Below are 349 nucleotides of genomic sequence, written 5' to 3'. Positions count from 1 at the left end.
ATTCATTTTAGCTCAAAACTGCTAAATCGTAACACATTGTTACTTTAATATATGTATAAAGTATTACCTTTTGTAAAGCTGCTGTTTGCTTTAAAAAATTGTCATGTAAGTATTTTCTGTACATTGTGCCAACAGATTAGAACATTAATTCACTAAAAGCTCATTTTTTATTTGAGTATTTTTCTTTGGAATATTTTATTTCCAAACATCTTCCTTCTCCTGGGCCCCTTCAACCTTTGTACACATCATAGAATCAACCAACCAAACTGCCTAATCTAAAATCTGAATCCTGGTTAATGATAAAATTTAAACCTTGTTGGCACATCACACCTTAAGAGTATTTGTATTA

Source organism: Nannospalax galili, unplaced genomic scaffold (genome assembly GCF_000622305.1).
Source record: "Nannospalax galili isolate Female #2095 unplaced genomic scaffold, S.galili_v1.0 scaffold735, whole genome shotgun sequence".
NCBI classification, from domain to species: domain Eukaryota; kingdom Metazoa; phylum Chordata; class Mammalia; order Rodentia; family Spalacidae; genus Nannospalax; species Nannospalax galili.
The sequence above is the reverse complement of the archived record's forward strand: the minus strand, read 5'-3'. Positions refer to the sequence as shown.